Raw genomic sequence first — 22,267 nt, forward strand, 5'->3', positions numbered from 1 at the left:
GCAAAGCCACAGAATACAGGGATATCCTTTTAGAACTGAAATGAGGAGGAATTTCTTTAGCCATTGGATGGTGAATCTGTGGAATTCATTGCAAAAGATGGCTGAGGAGGCCAAGTCATTGGGTATACTTAAAGCGGGGTTTGAATACTCCAAGTGTGGTCTAACCAGAATTTTATAGAGCTGCAACATTATCTTGCTGATCTTGAATTCGGTCTCCCAACTAATGAAGGTCAACACTCCCAGATGCCTTCTGAACCACCTATCAATTTGCATGCCTAAGTACAAGAGATTCTGCAGATGCCGGAAGTCTGTAGTAACACACACAAAATGCTGGAGGAATTCAGCAGGTCAAGCAGCATCTATGTTGAGGAATAAAGAGTTGACATTTTGGGCCAAGACTCTTCATAAGAACTGCTGATGATTCCTGCTGCCTGTCCTGCCGAGTTCTTCCAGCATTTTGCGTGTGTTACTGTCAACTTGCACTGCAAGTTTGAGGGATCTGTGGATATGGATCCCAAGATACTACCTGTTGCCCCATGCTGCTAACAATTCTGCTGTTAACCTTGTACTCTGCCTTCAAGTTTGACCTTCCAAAGTGCATCACTTCACACTTTTTTGGATTGAAATCCATCTGCCACTACTCAGACCAGCTCTGCAACCTTCTACACTAACAACAACACCACCAACCTTCATCTCATCTGCAAACCTACCAACCTACTCTTCCACATCCTCATCCAAGGCATTAATAAAAATCACAAAGAGCAGGGATCCTAGAAAAGATCACTGCAAGACACCTCTGGTCCTAGGCGGAACAGGCTCCATCCACAACAAAACAGCAACATGGATTAGGTTCTCAGTTGTTTTTACCTGCCAATTCCATGGGAGGGCAGTGAAGTCCACTCTCTCAACCACACCCCATCGTACAGCGCCCTCGTACACGTATCCATACTTACTCATATACGTGTATGTAGATAAGCACTCACAGTCACCTTCATCCATATACATGTGTGCAAACTCACTCTCTTGTGCATACACGTGCATGCCTATGTCAGTTAATCTCCTCCTCAGAAACAACATAATACCAGTAGAGGGCAGTGCAACATCAGTTGAGGGTTGCAGAACACCGTGTGCAGACTGGTATTGGTAATGATCTAATATGCTTCTCAAATCTATTCTCCTGCTTTCTCCCCAAAACTTTTGACATCTTTACCAATCAAGAATCTATCAACCTTTGCCTTAAATATACCCAATGATGTGGCAGCGGCAGCTGCCTGTGGCAAAGAATTCCAGATTCACCACACTCTGGCTAAAGAAATTCCTCCTCATCTCCGTTCTAAAAGGACACCCTCTATTCTGGGGCTGTGTCCACTAGTCTTTGACTCTCCCACCATACATTCTCTCCATATCTACTCTATCAAGGCCTTTCACCATTCGATATATTTCAATTAGGTCTCCCCTCATTCTTCTGAATTCCAGTGAATACAGGCCCAGAGCTATCAAACACTCCTCATATGACAGGCCTTTCAATCCCAAAAACATTTTCGTGAACCTCCTTGAAACTTTCTCCAGTGTTAGCACATCCTTTCTTAGATAAGGGCCCCAAAACTGCTCACAATATTCCAAGTGAGACCTCACCAGTGCCTTATAAAGCCTCAACATTACATCCTTGCATATATATTCCAGTCATCTCAAAATGAATGCTAACATTGCATTTGCCTTCCTCACCACTGACTCAACCAGCAAATTAACCTTTAGGGAATCCTGCACAAAGACTCCCAAGTCCCCTTGCACCTCAATTTTAATTTTTCTCTCCATTTACAAAACAGTCTAGGCTTTTATTCCTTCTACCAAAGTGCATGACCATACCTGTTTCCCAACACAGTATTCCATCTGCTACCTCTTTGCCCATTCTCTTAACCTGTCTAAATCCTTCTGTAGCCTCTCTACTCCCTCAAAACTACCTGCCCCTCTACCTATCTTTGTATCATCTGCAAACTTGACCACAAAGCCATAATTTCCATCATCCTTTCTTCTCCGTGTCTTCAACAGTTGACTCCAACATCTTCACAACCACTGAGATCAGACTAGCTGACCTAAAATTTCCTTTCTTCTGCTTCTCTCCCTTCTTGAAGAGTGGAGTGACATTTGCAATTTTTCAGTCTTTCATGTCGCAATCAATTGATTCTTAAAAAATCAATTCTAATACCTCCACAATTTCTTCAGCCACCTTTTTCAGAATCCTAAGGTGTAGACCATCTGGTCCAGGTGATTCTTCTATCTTCAGACCTTTCGGTTTCCCAAACACCTTCTCCTTAGTAATGGCAGCTTGACTCACTTCTGCCCCCTGACATTCTCAAACTTCCAACATACTACCAGTGATATCAACAGTGAACAATGATGCAAAATACTTGTTCAGTTTATCTGCCATTTCCTTATCCCCCATTACTACCTCTCCAGCATCATTTTCCAGTGGTCCAATATCTACTCTCGCTTCTCTTCTATGCTTTATAAATCTAAAGAAGTTTCGGTATCCTCTTCAATATTTTTGGCAAGTTTACCTTCATAGTCCTTCTTTTCCTTCTTTATGACGTTTTTGGTTGCCTGCTGTTGGTTTTTAAAAGCTTCCCAATTCTCTAAATTCCCACTAATTTTTACTCTATTATATGCCCTTTCTTTGACTTCTACGTTATCTTGAACTTCTCTTGTCAACCATGGTTGTTTCATCCAGCCTTTAGAATATTTCTTCCTCTTTAGGATATATATATCCTGTGCCTTCCAAATTACTCCCAGAAATTCTAGCCATTGCTACTCTGCCTATCATGGTCCAGTCCGTGAAATCCGCATTCTGGTTCACGGTCCGGTCCATGTTCCTTATTCCAGGTTTTCCGGTTTTCCCCAGTTTCTGTTGAGGCAGCTGATTCTCGTTTGTGCTGGCTTCATAAATAGCTTCAGGATGCAGCCTCTGTTTGCTGGATTGTTCCTGTCCATACCCCCGTCTGAATCCCTTCCCTTCCCCTTCCTTCTGTTGCCTCGCCTGGAGCCTAGCCTCATCATGTCTTCACCCAGATCTGGGGTCCAAGCCTGAGTCAAAACCCAGGTTTCGGGTCCGTGTCTAGTCTCTGGCCCGGAGTCCAAGCCCAGGCTCCTAGTTCCAAGTTCCATGTCCTGGTTCCGCTATCCTAGTCAAGTCCGAGACCAGGCCCTGTATCCTTGTCTCATCCAGGGCCTGTGTCATGTCCAGTGTCCTTTCTTCCCCACTTCCCTTGCTTTCTTTACACTCCTAGTCCAGTTCCTTGTACTTCAGTGTCTGTGCCTCGCATTTGGGTCCGCCACCAACGCCCTCCCCGTACAACACTGCTAACAGCCCTCCTAGTGTTTCTTTCCAATCAATTTAGGCCAGCTCCTCTCTCTTGCCTCTGAAATTCCCTTTACTCCACTGTAATACCAATACATCTGACTGACACATTCTCCTTCTCAAATTGTTGGATGACTTCCATCACATTATGAACACTGGTTCCTAAGCGTTCCTTTATCTTAAGCTTTCTAATCAATTCCAGTTCATTGCACAACACCCAATCCAGAATAGCTGATTGCCTAATGGGCTGAACCATGAGCTACTCTAAAAAGCCATCTTGTAGGCATTCTAGAAATTGCCCCTCTTGGGATCCAGCACCAACCTGACATACATATTAAAATCCCCCATGACTGACATTGCCCTCTTGACATGCATTTTCTATCTCCCATTGCAATTTGTAGACATCTTTACTATACTTTATTTTATTATTAATTTATTGATATTAATATTACCTTTGTGGTGTGTGTGATTTATATGTACTGTAGTGTACACTTTGGTCCAGAGGAATGTTGTTTCGTTTGGCTGTATATATGTGTACGGTTGAATGACAATAAACTTGAACTTAAACCTGTAGAGGTGTTGTGCTTTCTTTTTGTAATGACACTTACATGCTGGTACCAGGACAGATCCGCTGATAACTCCAAGGAATATAAAGATGTCCGTCATCTCCATCTCTGATCCCCGATGAGGACTGCCTTATAGATCTCGGGTACCTTCCTCCTGTAGTCAATAATCAACTCTTAGGTTTTGCTGACATTGAGTGAAAAGTTGTTGTTCAACCAGATTTTCAATCTCCCTCCTATATGAGAATTCATGATTTGGCCAATGACAGTGGTATTATCAGCAAACTAAATATGGCATTGGAGCTGTGCTTAGCCTCACAGGCATTAGTAAAAAAGTACTGTGGCCATGTCTCAGTGAAACAGAGAATATATCAATCCCTCATTTCCCTCTGATACAGCAATCTTGTCCTTAGATCCTCTGTCTTATTCTCCAGTGACTGTTAATTGGCCAGCAAAATACTAGGGAGAGCATCAACAAAACCAAGGAACTTGTCATTGACTTTCAAAAAGGGGAAGTTATGAGACCACGTGACATTTCTTGTTGGTAGGTCAGAGGTGAAGAGGGTTAGCAGTTTCAAATTTCAGAGGGTTGATATCCTAGATGACCTGTCCTGGACTCACCACTTAGATGTAATCACAAAGAAAGTATGCCAGTGTCTCTAGTTTCTTTGAAACTTGAGGAGATTTGGCATGTCAACAAGTACTCTAATTCATTCAGATGCACTTCTGAAATTATCCTGACTGGCTAGGATCAGAAGTGGGAGGAGCAAGGAGAGTGGTTTTTGCAGACCCAGGCGGCTTCTTCCAATTCATCCACAAAACAGTCTCTCCTAAGTCTTTTGTTTCTTTTCAAGGAGGTTAGGGTTCTGTTGGAGTCCACAATCTACAGTTCAAACTATGATTCTTCACATGTGGTGGGAATTTGGACCAGCCGTACAGCCTAGCATTTTCCTACCTGCAGGAATGGCCTGGAAGTCATTTGCTCTTGGGGAGCAGCCCCATGGACAATCCAATTCTTCGCCAATTTCGCCGATTGAAGCTTCGCGGGAGACTGAAACATCGAGAGAGCAGGCAGTGTGCTTGCTAATCACCAGCTACTGTCGGAAGAAGGCCCTTCTATGTATTTAATATCTCTCTCTCTCTCACTGTCTCGAGCCTGTCAGTGCTCAAGACGGAGGCTTGGAGAAGCGATGTGGAAGATTGAAGCATCAGAACAGTAAGTTGCTGATCTCTGCTCTCGTTGTTACAGGAACAACCTCTCTCCCCCTCGCTGGAGTGAGAGAGCTGGTCTGAGATACCAGGGTGTTGGGTTATGGACTGTAGTTTCGATGGATTCTGGACCGGGGTATACTTGGCTATTTCTTGCTTGGTAGGGGTGGGGGTGCTTGGGTGGCGGTGCTTCGTTGGCCAAGTGGGGGGAGGGTGAATGCTTCTGCTGCTGCTTGTGTGAGGGGAGGGGGAGGGGGTGCTCGGGGTTTCGATGTTTCCACCATTCATTCTATGGAGTTTCTAGTTTCGTGGATGTCTGTGAAGAGGACAAATTTCAGATTGTATACTGTATATATTCTCTGATATTAAATGAACCTTTGAACCTTGGCCTGCTACGGCCATTCCAACACATAGGACTGCAAGGGGCTGCAGAAAGTAGCGGGCACAGACAGGCCCATCCTAGTACGGGCACTGCCCAGTCCATCTCAGTACGGGCACTGCCCAGTCCATCCCAGTACGGGCACAGACCGGCCCATCCCAGTACGGGCACAGACTGGCCCATCCCAGTACGGGCACAGACCGGCCCATCCCAGTACGGGCACGGTCTTGTCCATCCCAGTACGGGCACAGACCAGCCCATCCCAGTACGGGCACAGCCCGGCCCATCCCAGTACGGGCACAGCCCGGCCCATCCCAGTACGGGCACAGCCCTGTCCATCCCAGAACGGGCACAGACCGGTCCATCCCAGTACGGGCACAGCCCGGCCCATCCCAGTACAGGCACAAACTGGTCCATCCCAGTACGGGCAGTCTTGCCCATCTCAGTACGGGCACAGCCCGGCCCATCCCAGTACGGGCACAACCCAGTCCATCCCAGTACGGGCACAGACTGGTCCATCCCGGTACGGGCACAGACCGGCCCATCCCAGTACAGGTACAGACCGGCCCATCCCAGTATGGGCACAGACCGGCCCATCCCAATACGGGCACAGACCAGCCCATCCCAATACGGGCACAGCCTTTTCCATCCCAGTACGGGCACAGCCTTGTCCATCCCAGTACGGGCACAGACCAGCCCATCCCAGTATGGGCACAGCCCGGCCCATCCCAGTACGGGCACAGCCCGGCCCATCCCAGTACGGGCACAGCCTTGTCCATCCCAGTACGGGCACAGACCAGCCCATCCCAGTAGGGGCACAGCCCTGTCCATCCCAGTAGGGGCACAGCCTTGTTCATCCCAGTACGGGCACAGCCCAGCCCATCCCAATACGGGCACAGTCTTGTTCATCCCAGTACGGGCACAGCCCTCCCCATCACTGATAATATCGACAATACATGAGGCATCGCATCGTCAAGGACAGGCACCATCCAGGTCACACCTTCTGCGTACAGTTACCATCAGGCAGGAGGTACGGGGGCCAGAAGTGCCGTACCACCAGGGTGAGGAGCTGCTACTTCCCTGCATCCATCAGTCGTTGAACTCTGGTTCTACCTCAGCGATGGGATGTGTGCCCTATTGTGGACTTGTTTTGCACTGCTGTATTTTTTTCCTTCTTTGTTATACAAAACAATGAATAATTTTGTGTTCTGCGTGCCGTCTGAACCTACCTGCCTGAGATGCTGCCATAGGTAAGTTTTTCACTGTATCCGTTCTTTGTGGTTCTTGATCACATGGCAATAAGCTGACTGTCCTGCCTGACAGCCACAAGCTCATCAAACCCAATGTGTTCATGACAGAACCTCCCTTTCTCCACAGGAACCTACTCAGCAAAGTGGAAAGCCAGCCAAGTCTATCTTGTCCACTTAAAGTGGGGCAAATCCACTTTGGCTAATTACTGTCCAGTCATTCCACCCTCAACCATCAGCAAAGTGGTGGATGCCTTCTTCCACATTGCTGTTGTGCATTTTCACATCAATAATCTGCTTGCCTCGTCATTTTCATGACTCAAACACAGAGCAAAGAGCTGAATTCAGGAGGCAAGGCCAGGTGAGTGTGCCTGCCCTTGACATCAAGGCAGCATTTGTCTAAGTGTGGCTTTGGGGAACTCAGGTAAAACTGAAATCAGAGGACCAGAGTAGGAACACACTTTTAGAGGTTAGAGTCAACCCTCAGACAGAGGCAGATGACTGTGGGTACAGTGACTGAGATCCCAATTCCCCTGATATACACAGATGACACCACACCACAGGCTGACAGCCAGCTACCAGCCCACAGCTGGACTGGAGATACTCAGGCACACTACCCCCCCCCCCACCCACTAAACTGGACAAACTGTTTGTAGGCACACCTTTCCTCCCACATCAGACAGGTTGAAGTTCTCCTCCGATTTTCCCATAGGAGCTGGAGTTTTTATGGAGTTTTTAAAGGAAATGACAACCTCTCATGTCAATTATTAGATTAATTACATCCTCCCTCTTTGTTGTCCGGAGTACACATGCTCACAAAAAAAACCAAGCCCCTGCAGTGCTGGAAACTCCCCTCTATCTTCATCCCCTGCACGTACACCCTGTCAGTTTTCCATTGGGTTAACTCCAGAAAACTGAGTTACCAGATGCAGCTGCAGCCTAATTCTGCACTAACGAGACTGCACCCTAGACAATTAGTGACCCAACATCAGCTAACGGCCATTATACCATCTCCTTTGTTTCTTTGAACTAAACTTGCTGCTCTGATGATGCATCCCTCCGTTTACCTAAAGCAAGTGTTACTCATCCTTACATTTATCATATTTATATTTATGTCAGGTCAGCAAACAACCAATCACACTCACACTATTTAGAACAAGCAAATACAGACTGATTAAGGAAGCTGTGTGAATTTAAAGTATCCCTTACACAACAAAAACACGCTGTATGCTTATGTTGTAGTGAATTATTTAATATGGAGGATAGAATCACTAAGCATGAATAACTGATTCAGTTGAATTTCTAGTCACATGAAACAATATAGAGTGCAAACAAGCTAGCAGTGTTTTCCCTGTTACAACAGCGAGCACACTCGAGAAGGACTGGGTGTCACATACTTCAGCAAACCTCTTTTCGTTCATACAGGGGATGTAGTTGTCACCAGGAAGTCAAAAGTCAAGATTATTTATTACATGTACATCGAAACATATAGTGTTTGCACCGTTTGCGTTAAAAACCAACACACCCGAGGATGTGCAAGTGTCGGCACATTTTCTGGCACCAGCGTAGTATGCCCACAATGCTTGGCAGAACAAGACAGAGCACAGCAATATCAAAAACAAGTCTTTTTCATCCCTCCCACCCACACGTAAACATGCGGACAACTCCATCTCCAGAACCTGGCAACAACTCACTGGCCTGGGCTGAGGGGTGGGAGACTCCAGCCTTTGCCCATGCTGGTCCGCGGATCAGACATCTAACCGTGGATGTCCCACATCCATATCATTGGCCTTCGAATGCGAAGTAGAGCAGAGACTTAAGGCTCCAGTCTGTCCTCTAATTCTCCCACATCCCTGCCCCTAAACACTAACCTGACCCCTAACTTGCCTCCCTGTCCCCAATACCATCCTCATGAACCAAAAACACTTAAACGTCAATGGGGATCACAGCTCAGTGCCATCTTGAACCACTGCCATTTATTGACCGCCCCTACTTGCCTTTGAACTGATGAGGCAGTTAGCTGCACGGGTGAGTTTGGAGTTCTGTGTAGATCAGAGCAGATAAAGCACAAGAGGTTCTGTTGATGCCTGAAATCTTGAGCAACATACACAAAATGCTGGAGGAACTCAGCAGGTGAGGGGAGGGGAGGAGAAGATAGCGGCGCGACACAGCGCGCGCGGCCGCTCTGAAATGATATCGTATTTGTTAAGTAGGGGCCGTGCACAATCCTGATTTGATGGATACAGATGTGAGAGGCACAGAGGAACATCTGGAGAAACTTCTGGAATGCCTGCTTCGCTGTTGCTGCTACTGTGCGATCGAGAATCTCCGGAGAGGAAGGCCCCAAATCCTTGGCTTTGCCTATTGCCTGTTGCCAGGGCTGGGGTCGAAGCGCTCGGCAGAGATGGTGCTCGGTGTCGGAGGGCTGGTCGGAGGCTCAAAGTTTTCTGACGGACTCGAGAGTCGGCCGTGGTCGGGTGCTTCCAGGGTGCTGCATCGGCAAGTTTGCGGCGCTGGAGGTTCATGGCAGGGAGAGTTTCTCCCTTCTACCATCTGCGTGAGATGATGGGACTATCGAGAGAATTTGAGACTTTTTTTTACCGGGCCGATAGTCTGTTCTTTATCAAATTACAGTATTGCTTTGCTCTGTTGTAACTACATGTTATAATTATGTGGTTTTTGTCAGTCCTTTTAGTCTTGGTTTGTCTTGTGTTTCCGTGATATCATTCTGGAGGAACATTGTATCATTTCTTAATGCATGCATTACTAAATAACAATAAAAGAGGACTGCGTGTCCTCATAACCTAATCTAATCTAATCTAATCTATGGAGGTGAATAAACAGTGGATGTTTTATGCTGATACACTTTATCGGGACAGGAAAGGCAGCCTTAATGTGCCACAGAAGGACATTAGTGTACCAGGGAGTTTAGCGAACAACCTAGGCGATTCACGTCACCACTGCTGAGACTTGTTCTTTATTTCAGATTTCTTTATAGTAAGATCTCAATAATTTGATGCCCTTCGAACTTTGGGCAGTGCCAGATCCAAAGATTTTCCAGATTATTCAATATAATTCCTACTTATAGCTAAACACGCTTTAACTTTGCATTGATGAGCACAAGAGATTCTGCAGAGGCTGGAAACCCAGAGCAACACACATAAAATGCTGGAGGATCTCAGCAGGCCAGGCAGCAGCTATGAAAATGAATCAACAAGCAATATTCAGGCCGAGACCCTACATCAGGATCTTTTTCATTGCTTGCATGTATAATAAATTTTACATTGAACCCAATGAGTCTGAGAAGAGCAGTGAAGATATGAGCCACGTGATCCCCAGCTCCGACCATAAGCCAACCTACATTCCTGACACCAGTAGTTATGGACCCCAGTCTGGCCATAAACTGGACGCCTGCCTCTTGCCACATACTCCACTTACACTTGTAAGCGTTCTGCAGTGTGGAAACAGGACCTTTAGCCCAGTAAGTCTGCACAGACCATTGGCGATCTACTTTACTCTAATTGTATCTTAATTCCAATTTTTATTCTCATTTCATTCTCGTCAACTACCCCCAGAATTTACCACTCACCTACACACTAGGGTCAATTTACAGTGACCAAGTTACCCACCAACACACTTACCTTTGGAATGAGCTTGCATCTTACTGTTTCCCCACACTGCACTCTCTCTGTATTTGTTACTCATAATTCTGCACTGTTATTGCTACATCTTGTTCCAACCTCAATGCACTGTGCAATGATCTGATCTGTACAAATTGTGCGCAGGACAAACTTTTCACCGTTTCTTGGTACATGTAACAATAATAAAGCAATTCCACTTCCAGTGTGGGAGGAAACCAGAGCACCCAGAGGAAATCATAAATACAAGAGATTCTGCAACTGATAGAAATGCAGAGAAACACAAACAAAATACTGGGGGATCTCATAGCTGCTTGCAGACAACTAATTGATGATTGGTGTTGAGGATGGATGATACTTCCGATACAGAAAATCTGAAACAAAACTCAACAGATCAGTCAGCATCTGTGGAAAGAGAAACTTTCAAAGGGTCTCTTTTCACAGATGTCGAGATTTTCCAGCATTTCCTGTCTTTGTCTCTGATTTGGTCTTGGTGCTTGCAGTGGTTGTGCAAAGATCCAATATCGATCAAGCTGACCACAACTGCTACTTCCGATTCTGCTGATGGTTTAGACGAATCAAGGACTGAATATTGAAAAGGATAGGAACCCTGTTACACGATAATACTGCAGAATACCACTCAGTTTGGGACAAGTTCACAGCAGTCCTGGGTGCACTGAGTTTGACCAACTTGACAGGGTTAAAGGCCTGTTTGAGACTCCTCAACCACTATGGATGATTCTTCTCATTGTTAGGCTTTATGTTAGGAACTCCGCACAGCTGGTTTCACTACTAGACAGAGTGGAAGAGACACAGAGGTAAGAAACTGAAGCTGCATTCTGAGAACGGCAATAGTTGCTGCTCCGTTCATGCTTCCTTGCTCACACGCATCCAGCATTGTTGCTGACCTGTAATGCATCACCTTACAGCACTGGTGTAGCTTCGTAACACCATCTGGAAAATGGGAATGAGTGACCAGCTGCCTTTGCATCAAGATCTCTTTCCAACGCAGAGCAACAATCTTTACAACTGTATTAAACAGCTCTAGATACAGTCCAGAAAGTAATGACGTTCCACAAAGACTTATATAGCCAGAACACCTTTCATGGACTACAATCAACTGCAGGTTATTTTTGGTGAATCCATATGTCATAAGACCATACAGTCATATCTTATGACATATGATTCACTAAAATCACCAGAATTAGACCATGTGGCCCATTGAGTCTGCTCCACCATTTGATCATGGCTAAGTTATTTACTATCTCAATCCCATTCTTCTGCCTTCTCCCCATAACCTTTGATATCCGTACTAATTAAGTACCTATCAACCTCCACTTCAAATATACCCAATGACTTGACCTCCAGAACTGTCCGAGGCTATGAATTCCAGCGATTCACCTTCTGGCTGAGGAAATTCCTCCTCATCTCTGTTCTGAAGAGACTTTCTTGTATTCTAAAGCTGTGTTCTCTGGTCCTAAACTCTCCCATATTGGAAACATTCTCTCCACATCCACTCTGTCTAAGCCTTTCAATATTCAATGAGAACCCGCCCCCACCTCATTTTCCTAAACTCCTGTGAGTACAGACACGGTGACATCAAATGTTCCTCATACATTAACCCTTTCATTCCCAGGATAATTCCCATAAGCTTCCTCTGATCCCTCTCTAATGCCAGCACATCCTTTTTTAGATATGGCGTCCAAAACTGCTCACAATACTCCATATGCGGAATGAACAAGGCCTTATAAAGTCTCAAGATTACATCCTTGCTTATATAGTCTAGTCCTCTGGAAATGAATGCTAACATTGCATTAACCTACTAACTCAACCTGCAAGTTAACCTTTAGGAAATCCTTCACTGAGACTCTCAAGTTGCTTTGCACTTTTGTTTTCTAAATTCGCTTTCCATTTAGAAAATAGCTGGTGTCTTTATTCCTTCGACCAAAGTGCATGACTATATGCTTCTCTACATGTTATTCCATCTGCCACTTCTTTATCCATTCTTCTGATCTGTCCTTCTTCCAACTCATCCTGAACACTACCCACTCCTCCACATATCTTTGAATCCTCCAAAACCTTGGCTACAAAGTCATTGATTCCACTATTCAGATCATTAAAATATAATGTAAAAAGTAGCAGACCCATACCAACCCCTGTGGAACAGGGGTTACCCTCGCCACTGGCAGCCACCCAGAGAGGGCCTCCTTTATTCCCACTCTTTGCCTCCTTTCAGTCAGTCAATGGTAGAATCTTTCCTATAATACCATGGGTCTGTATCGTATATCAGATGGCCTCTTATTTCAATGGCTTCAGCCAATGCAAAGGCATTGTGTTAACATCTATATGCGATATCTTGGGGTGCAGGAGTGAGTGTGCAGTCAGAATGTGGATGCCTTCCAGTTGTGCACACCCTTGAGAAATGTCACTCCTTGCTGGGGTGGCATCATTGTTGGGATCAGTCCTGCTGGCACATTGACATCACATGATCCCGTACTTTCAAAGGTGTACGTGTGTTCGACTGGGGCGTAGAATTGTTCTTTTTCTTGCAGTTTAACTGTCCTATGCTTGCTTGCATTTTTATCTAATCACTTATATGTACATGTAATTGTTCAGTGAATTTTCCAGTAATTACGGTACAGTTTCTTCAATAGTTTTCAAGAAACTTCTTAGTTTTCAGCAGCAGGTATCAGGCCACCTAAACCCGGTGATTTTATAGATCAATTGCTATCACTGGAATTTTGGTTATCTAGTCTGAGTATGAGACAACCACAACTGGTTATTCCTTTTTTCTTTTCCTGGTTCTCCCAGCTCCTTTTTCTATGTTCATTGTGTACCATTTAATAAAATTGCTTAGCAATAAGTTTTATGTCTCATTCTAGACTTCCAAAGAACCCCTGGATCACAAAAGTATCAGGATCCAACACAATTACACCTAACGTTGGTGGAAGGGGGGATCTTGGATGAGATGTTGGGACCACATTCCAGAAAAAAGTTAAGAATGAAGCATTCAAAAATGGGGCAGTTCTCTGGAAATCAAGAACTGTTATTCCTCCACAAGGAAGAGCAGCTGTTCTGAAGTAATTGGATACCCAAATATAATTCCTATCAAAGGCACCAGAGATTCTGCAGATGCAGGAAATCTTGAGCGACACACACAAAATGCTGGAGGAACTCAGCAGGTCAGGCATCTTCTATGATGGGAAATGAAAAGTTGACATTTTGGGCCAAGACCTGATGACCAGTTCTGATGAAGGGTCGCAGCAAGAAAAAAGGCTGCTCATTCCCCTCCATAGATCCTGCCTGACCTACTGAGTTTCTGCAGGACTTTGTGCGAATAATTCACGTCATATTGCCAAATGTTTTGTCCAATGAGGAAGCTGGAATAATTGAATTGTTCAGGTTGAGAGGATGTAGCTAGTGGAGTACCCTTAGGGGTCAACTCTTGGCCTCTACTTATGTACTATTTACGTTAATGACCTTGAGAACAGTCCAAAATGCAAGGTATTGAAGTTCACTGACGATATTTAAATAGTTTGGAAGTTATGATGAGTACATTATGACTCTTCAGTGGGGATATAGATATGTTGTGAGTAGACAAAATCTTGGTAAGTGGAGGTTATTGTGGGGAAATGTGAGAGCATGCTGTTTGGTAACAGGAATCAAATGCAGACTGCACCCTGTGGCCACCTTATCAGATACAGGAGGTACCTAATAAAGTGGCTTCTCAGTGTACGTTCATGGTCCTTGGTTCTGTAGCCTGTCCACTTCGAGGTTCGACATGTTGTGCACTCAGGGATACTCTTCTGCACACCACTGTGGTAGCACACAGTTTTTGAGTTACTGTCACCTCCCTGTCAGCTTGAACCAGTCTGACCATTCTCCTCTGACCTCTCTCATTAACAAGGCATTTTTGACCACAGAACTGCCGCTTCCTGGATGTTTATTTTTATTTTTCACACAATTCTCTGTAAACTCTAGAGACTGTTGGGCATGAAAATCCCAGGAGATCAGCTGATTCTGAGATACTCAAACCACCCCATCCTGCACCAACAATCATTCGAAGGTCAAAGCCATTTAGATGACATTTCTGGTGTTTGGTCTGTACAACAACTGAACCTCTTGACCACGTCTGCATGCTTTTATGCATTGAGTTGCTGCCAAATGATTGGTTGATTAGATTTTGCATTAACAAGCAGGTCCACCACTCTACCTAAAGTGGCCACTGAGTGTATTTTCTGAGTGGAGAGAAGCTGCAAGTGAGTGAATTACAAAGGGATCTGCAGTAGGTGATCATAAGCATGGATTCCAAATAGTTAGAAAGCAGGTGTAGCAAAAGGCAAATTGCGTGTTGCCCTTTATTGCAGAACAGATGAAGTCAAGATGGTTGCCGCCTTCCTGAGGCATCAGCTTTTGAAGATGTCCTCAATGGTGGCATATGTCAACGTTCAGTTCATTGTCTTTGACTAATTTTACATAATAGAATAACAGCCAGAGGAGAAGATGGCGGCACGACGCAGCGCGCACAGCTCTCCGGTGAAATTATATCGTATTTGTCAGTAGGGTGCCATGCACAATTCTGATTTGATGGAGACGGACGTGAGAAGCACAGAGGAACATCTGGGGAAATTTCTGAAATGCCCGGTTCGCTGCCGCTGCTACTGTGTGATCGAGAATCTCTGGAGGGAAGGCCCCAAAATCCCCGGCTTTGCCTGCTGCTGGCACCCGAGGCTGAGATCGAAGCGTTCGGCAGAGATGGTGCTCGGTACACAGTTTCGGAGGGCTGATCGGAGCTCGAAGTTTTCAGATGACTCAGAGTCGGACTGTGGTCAGGTATGGCAGGGAGAGTTTTCTTCCTTCTCCCGTCTGCGTGAAATGTGGGACTTTCGAGAGACTTTGAACTTTTTTACTGTGCCCATGGCCTGTTCTTCATCAAGTTATGGTATTGTTGCACTGTTGTAACTATATGTTATAATTATGTGGTTTTTGTTAGTTTTTCAGTCTTGGTCTGTCCTGTGTTTTGTGATATCACACCGGAGGAATATTGTATCATTTCTTAATGCATGCATTACTAAATGACAATAAAAGAGGACTGCATGTCCTCCTAATCTAATCTAATACTTATTAGATCATGCTCATATATAGGTACATTTAAAGCGGAGGTTGACAGGTTCTTGATTAGTGAGGGGGGCAAATGTTACGAGGAAACGGCAGGGGATTGGGACTGAGGGCAATAATAAATCACCCTTGATGGAACCGTGGAGCAGATGTGCTGAATGGCCTAATTCTGTTCCTATGTTTTATGATCTTATCTCTTGCTATTTTTGCTGTTATCTCATCAATCCCATTGCAAGTGATGCATAGCGGTAATTTTAGACTAATAATTATAATGGCGTTATGAGTATTCGCTGGTATCCGCGAAGATACTGTAAAGCCTGATCCTGAAGTGGTTTGCTGATTGTTTTAAATGAATGACACCCGCCTTTCTTATGCAGTTCGGGGTACGTGCAACATTAATCATCCACTAGTGTGTTTGACCCTCTCGCTCACTCTGGTATGGCCCATAGAAAACGGTGAGGCAAGGGCAGGGGTTCCACCTTGCCAATTAGGTCCACATCCCGGAAGCAAATCCGTACAGACAGATGATCTCACGGAGGTACACGGGGAAAGTACTACAAACAAACTTGGACACAGGGATCTAGGATCACTGGAACAAATGAGTTAAAAGTCCACACATTGAGCTAACGTTTATGAAGGAGGCCTTGTTCCCTTTAGATCTGCTGTAAGCTGTTGCTGGCTTTGTATTGGATCTACACAGCCTAAACAGACATGTCACAGGATGAAAGTCCAAAACGCAGACAAAGATCCAATTATTGCAGCAGTTACGTGCAAAGAAGGGATGAAATATTAAATCACTCAGTTCTTAGAAAAACACTCCATTACCAGGCCTAAAATACATTTGGCAAAGCCCTGCATATCTTACCAGTGTTATCAGACCAAGCCCCTTAACGAGCACTTTAATGGGGTCTGCCTTACAGGATCAACAGTCAACAAAACAGGCTTTGTGCGGGGGAGGCTATGGGATTAACAGTGCCACAATAGCAGGGAGAGTTAATGTGGATTGAGCCAAGAAAGCAAACTTTTGTTGCCTACTGAGTAACAATTTAGACAAAGATCAGAAGGCATAGGAGCAGAATAAGGCCACTTGGCCCATCGAGTCTGTTCCACCACCCATCACGACCAATTTATTATCCCTTTGAACCCCATTCTACTGCTTTCTCCCAGAAACCTTTGACTCCATGACTAACAAAGAATATATCAACCTGCTTTAAATATATCCAATGACTTGGCCTCCACTCCCATCCGTAACAGTGAATTTCACAGATTCCCAACCCTCTGGCTAAAGAAATTCTTCCTCATCTCTGTTCTAAATGGAAGTCCCTCTATCCTGAGGCTGTGCCCTCTAGCCCTAGATTCACCCACGCTACAGGAGAGAGAAGCAGCGTGCCGTGTGTGCGCCGCCTTCTGGTGAAAAATGATATCATATCCGTTAAATAGGGGCCGTGGACAATTCTGATTTGATGGAGATGGACTGAAAGCACAGAGGAACATTTGGAAAAATTTCTGAAACGCCCGTTTACTGCTGTCGTTACTGTGTGGTCAGGAATCTTTCAGAGGGAAGGCCTCAAAATCCCCGGCTTTGCCTGCTGTTGGTGACCGAGATGGAGGTCGAATCGTTCGGATAGAGATGGTGCTCAGTACTCGGTGTCGGAGAGCTGATCAGAGCTCGAAGTTTTCGGATGACTCAGAGTCAGACCGTGGTTGGGTATGATAGGGAGTTTTTCCTTCCTTCTCCTGTCTGCGTGAGATGTGGGACATTTGAGAAACTTTGAACTTTACTGTGCTCACGGACTTCTTCATCAAGTTATGGTATTGTTGCACTGTTGTAACTATATGTTATAATTATATGGTTTTGTTAGTTTTTTTCAGTCTTGGTCTGTCCTGTGTTTTGTGATATCACACTGGAGGAAATATTGTATCATTTCTTAATGCATGCATTACTAAATGACAATAAAAGAGGACTGCGTGTCTTCATAATCTAAACATCCTCTCCAAATCCATTCCATCCTGACCTTTCAATATTTGATAGGTTTCAATGAATCCCCCCTCATCCTTCTAATCTCCAGTGAGTACAGACACAGAACCACAAAATGCTCCTCACCCAATAACCCTTTCATTCCCAGAATCATTCTCCTGAACCTCCTCTGGACCCTCCCTAGTGCTAGCATACCTTTTCTTCGATAAAGGGCCCAAAACTGCTCACGATACTCCAAGTGCAGTTTGACCAATGCCTTAAAAGCCTCAGTATCATATTCTTGCTTCCATATTCTAGTCCTCTTGAAATGAATGCTAATGTTGCATTTGCCTTCCTTACCACCGACTCAACCTGCAAGCTTCCATTTATAGAAATACCTTTGAGAAGTTTACGCAAGCCTAGGAATTAAGTTAGGGGACTAATGCCCAGAGACCAGGACCATAGATGTATAAATGGGACTTGGAATTTACTATAACTTCAGTATCTGCAAACTTTGAGTGAACACATGGATCACAGTTCAGCAGGTTCAATGGCAATCACTGGAGGTCTCAGCGAGCCCGGCAGCATCTACAGAAGGAAGTAAACGGTCAATGTTTTGGGCCAGGATGCTTTATCAGGACTGGAAAGGAAAGGGGCAGAAACCATACTCAATTAAAAGGCTTGCTTCTATTCTCTTCCTTTCCAGTCTTGTTGAATGGCCTTGGTCCAAAATACCAAAATCTTCATTTCTGATTTCTATCCCCTTCCTTTCCAGTCCTAATCAAGGGTTTTGGCTCTTCCCCAGTAGATGGTAACATCTCTTTCTAAGACTCCTGATTCTGATGAACCCATGTTTGATTCAACCGATGCCTTCAGTGAATGATGTCTTTTGTGGACTCGATTTGCTTTATCCTATGATCCACACGCAGAAGAATGAAGAAGTCAGTCCAGAGCAATCCATCATCGTGGCATCCCAGATGTTATACTTCCTCATACAAATATACAAATATCTACCTCAAACTGGTGATTACAAACTTTGTTTTTCCAAATGCTTTGTCTTTTGGATCACAGAGTGGCCAAAGTACCGGCTTCACCAAATCCAAGTTCATTCTGAGCTGCCTGGACATCACTCACCCGCAGTTACAGTACGTGTGGTGTATCCCAGTAGAGCAGATTTCACTTCCTTTCACCGTTTACATTGTTCAAAGTAAATTTATTATCAAAGTGTGTTGCCATGTACTACCCTGAGATTCATTTTCTTGTTGGAATTCACAGTAGAACAACGAGGTACAAAGGAATCAATGAAAAACTATGCATAACTCTAACAGACAGGCAACCAATGTGCACAAGTCAATCTGTGCAGATACAGTAAAAAAAAAGCATAATAATAATAATAGAAAATATATAACTCAATAAATAATACTGAGAACATGAGTTGTGGAGCCCTTGAAGGCAAGTCCACAGGTTGTATTACGTGTTGTGGTGAGTAAAGATGTCCACACTGGTTCGGGAGCCTGATGGATGAAGGGAAATAACTGTTCTTAAACCTGGTGGCATGGGACCCAAGGCCATTTATAATGTAGCAGTGAGAAGAGCGCACGGCCTGGATGGTGAGGATACTTGATGATGAATGTCGCTTTCTCGTGGCAGCTTTCTTTGGAGATGTGCTCAAAGGCCTGCAATCACAGATCTGGGCTCCACAGCTGTCTGGAAGGAGTTTGTCTGTTCTCTCTATGACTACACGGGTTTCCTCCCGGAGCTCCGATTTCTTCCTCACAGACATACGGTTAGGGTTAGTGGCACACACAAAATGCTGGAGGAGCTCAGCAGGCCAGGCAGCATCTATGGAAAAGAGTGAACAGTCGATGTTTTTGGCTGAGACCCTTCCTCAGGGCTAGTGAATTGTGCGCATACGATGTTGTGCGCCGGAAACGTGGTGACTCTTTCACGTCCTTGAACTGTGTTGGTTGTTGACACAAAGACCTGTTTCACTGTATATTTCATTGTTGCCATAGAAAATTAAAACTCCCCTTTACTCTTTAAAGTACACCAAATAATTCCACCTTCATACCATTGTAATTGCCCTTGATTAAGTTGAAGAGACTGGTTTTATCCCTGAGGTAGTCACCCTCAAATTGCATCTGGAATTCTACCGTGTTGTGGTAACTACATTCCGGAGCATGGACTCCCAACCTGCCGGCCATGGGCCCCATGGTCAATAGTAAGCATCCATTGCATAACACAAGGTTGGGAACCCCTGTTCTAGAGGAACCTGGTCAAGCAGCATCTGTGGGAGGAAAGGAACTGCTGATGTTTCAGGACTAAACCCTATGTCGAGACACAGATCACACATCCAGATCCAGATCCCAGCACCTGCAGTCTCTTCTGTCTCTAAAAGATCTGTTCCCAGGAAGGTTCTATAACACATTGCTTTAAAAAAAAAACCCTGATGTACTTCATAAATACTTATTCTACAATAATCTTGCTCAATGAATATGCAGAATAAAATCTTGCATGTAGCTCCTTCATGCAGGTATTTCCCCGTTTATGGTTTCTCTCGTTGAAGTTTCACACTCTGGGTGCTCATAGATTAGTCCAACAGAGCCACCCCACCCTCTCTGCCTGCCTGCTTGTACTTTTGGTACAACATGTATCCTTGGATATTAAGCTCCCAACATAGGATCATCTTATTTTTGTGCCCTGTACTCACCCGAAAAAGCGTTTCAGCCTTGACATGGTAGGCTACTCACTCATTCACTCACTCAACCCTAGCTTCAAGACACAACTTCAGAAATTTAAGCGTATAGTCCATGGTGCCAATTCAATGCACCTTAGAGGCATTGCTTTTCAAATCAAATGTTTGTAAAAGATGGAGCCACAAGCTATGATGTGATCCTACCACCAGCCACCACCCCCCACTCCCGCTTCACCCCTTGCTGCTTTCCACTGTGTACACTTTCTCCTGAGGAGTCCTAATAAAGAGTTTTGGCCCAAAATATCCACTGTTTATTCCTCTTCATAGATGCTGCCTGACCCGCAAAGTTCATCCAGCACTGTACAATGTTCATGCCTTTGGGGTTTTTAGACTAACCAGGTGGGATAAGAGGTGCTGGTTCTCTAGTTTGTGTTTAGCCTCATCCTGGCAGTGGAGAAGGCCTAGGACAGACATGTCAGTGTGGGAATGGGAGGAAGGATTAAAATTTTTAGCAACCAGGAGATCCCGACAGCAACATGGACAGAGAGAAGGTGCTCGGTGAAGCGGTGTCCCAGTTTGCTCCAGTGGATATCCAGCATCTGCAGTCTCTTGTGTTTTCACTCTCTCCGTGACTACCACCCCACCTGTCCCTTCCCTGTGATTGTACCTCCCCAGGTACTCTTCCTGAGAGCTGTAGGAGATGCAACACCTGACCCTACACTTCCTCCCTCACCTCCATTCAGGGACATAAACACCTCTTGCAGGTGAGGCTAACATTCACATGCATATCCCAACCCTTTTTTTATTATTGTTTTGGTGCTCCCATTCTGTCCTCTGCCACGTCAGTGAAACTGGTTGCTAACAGTTTTAATTCTTCCTCCCATTCCCACACTGACATGTTTGTCCTAAGCCTTCTCCGCTGCTAGGATGAGGCTAGAAGTAGAGAACCAGCACCTCATATTCCACCTGGCTAGTCTATAACCCCCAAAGACACAAACATTGAATTCTCCAACTTCCAGTAAACTGTTCCCCATCTGTCCATTTTCTCTCTCTTCCTGATTGAATGTCCCAAAAGAGTGAAGGCCAACTGAAACCCGGAGGTTGCCAAAAAATTCAGAAGAGGCAGAGAAGCATATTTCAGTGGGAAGTGGTGAAACCCAGGCCAGACGCTGCTGGAACTGGAACACCAGTCGAACCAGTTTCCTAGACACAGAAGCAGCTGATTCAATGCAACTTTCATCACTTTCAGCAATGCACATGAAAACCGAGCCAGGAGCAATGAGATTCACTGTGTGAGTGTAATCAAGTGTGGTCCACCAGAGAATGCACAGTACAATGCTGTCATCTAAAGGAGGACAGGAATTTGGAATCTAGAATGGAGAGATCGCTTAATGCTTGTATCTGGAGAGCCAAGTAGCAGCATCTGTGATAGAATGGAGAGCTTTGCCTTTCGATGTCAGGGAAGTGTGGAAACCAGAAAGATTAGATTCTTCAGAAGCACTTTTTATTAAGGCAGCCATCATCACAATACATGGAGGCTTTGGAGAGGTGCAGAAGTAGTTGACCAGGGTGCCACCTGGATTAAACTGTATTAGATATAAGGAAAGGATGGACAAACTTAAACTCTGATTTTGATTGATTCTGACTTCTGTCCCCTTCCCTTCTAGTCCTGATGAAGAGTCTCAGCTCGAGACATTAACTGTTTAGTCCTCTCCATAGATGCTGCCTGACCCACTGAGCACTTCCAGCATTTTGGGTGTATTCCAATGGATGGATTATCCCAAACAACAATACTTCGCTTTCGATAGCTATTATTTGTTTAAAGAAATGTCTACAGCACCCAGTGTGAATGGTGCTGTAGACATTTCTTTAAATAAATAATAGTCATCGAAAGTCATCACACTGAGCACACATATCTGCAATGATTTTAAATAACGTGCATCTTTCTTGCTTATGCAGAGAAGTGTTTACAGAATTTTACCTAGTAAACTAAATTTTTCTCTTAAGCTACAAATAAAATAAAACAGATACAGCCTGTATACATAAATTTGGATCCATCATTTTCTACAAAGGAAATATTGTAAGCAGAAATACCATGTGTTACTA

The 22,267-nt window shown here is 44.7% G+C and overlaps 1 long non-coding RNA gene across 1 annotated transcript in view; it reads right to left on the reverse strand.

Moving 5' to 3' along the window:
- Positions 1-22,267, reverse strand: part of LOC140208075 (uncharacterized) — a 97,642-nt gene that overhangs the window by 36,680 nt on the left and 38,695 nt on the right. The window contains exon 3 of the long non-coding RNA XR_011888667.1: positions 3,964-4,075. This is a non-coding gene — a long non-coding RNA (uncharacterized lncRNA). The remainder of the gene's footprint in view (positions 1-3,963; positions 4,076-22,267) is intronic.

The sequence above is a fragment of the Mobula birostris genome, chromosome 2 (assembly GCF_030028105.1).
Source record: "Mobula birostris isolate sMobBir1 chromosome 2, sMobBir1.hap1, whole genome shotgun sequence".
Taxonomy (NCBI): Eukaryota; Metazoa; Chordata; class Chondrichthyes; order Myliobatiformes; family Myliobatidae; genus Mobula; species Mobula birostris.